Raw genomic sequence first — 965 nt, forward strand, 5'->3', positions numbered from 1 at the left:
TCCATCCCAAGACACATCATAATTTAAAATGGCAAAGGTTAAAGACAAAGAGAGAATCTTAAAAGCAGCAAGAGAAAGATATTAAGTTACATACAAGAAAGCTCGCATAATGCTTTCAGCTGATTTCTCAACAGAAACACTTCAATTTAAAAATGAACAGATAACTTCAGTGGACATTTCTCCAAAGAAGATACTAAAATGTCAAACATATGAAAAGATGGTAATCATTATTAGTCATCAGGGAAATAAAAATTAAAACCACAATCAGATACTACTTCATACCCACTAAGATGGCTGTAACGGGGGCGGTCAGAGAAAGTCACCAAGGACAAATGTAGGACAATTGGGGGTCACTGTCACCTAAACCTGGACTGCAATGTCTAATGCTCTGGAACATATATTTGAAAGAAAGGCTTAATCAGCTAAAGTGGGCTTAATGTTTAGATTATTCTGTTCAAAAAAAACAGATTACATTAAGAAGATCATACACCATGACCAAGTGGGATTTATTCCAGGTATGCAAGGATGGTATAATATCCGCAAATCAATAAATGTGATACACCACATAAACAAATTGAGAGACAAAAATCACATAATCATATCAAGCAACACAGAAAAAGCATTTGAAAAAATGCAACATCATTTCTTGATAAAAATTTTCAGCAAAGTGGGAATAGAGGGATCACGCCTCAACATAATACAAGCCCTATATGACAAACCTACAGCCAACAACATACTCAATGGACAAAAACTAAACCCATTTCCCCTAAGAACAGGAACAAGACAGGGATGCCCACTTTCACCACTCCTGTTCGACATTGTACTAGAAGTACTAGCGATCAGACAAGAAGAAGAAAAAATAAAAGACATTCAAATTGGAAAAGAAGAAGTAAAACTGTCCTTATTCGCAGATGACATGATATTGTACATAGAAAACCCCAAAGTCTCCATCAAAAAAAAAACTA

The sequence above is a fragment of the Myotis davidii genome, unplaced genomic scaffold (assembly GCF_000327345.1).
Source record: "Myotis davidii unplaced genomic scaffold, ASM32734v1 scaffold546, whole genome shotgun sequence".
NCBI lineage: Eukaryota > Metazoa > Chordata > Mammalia > Chiroptera > Vespertilionidae > Myotis > Myotis davidii.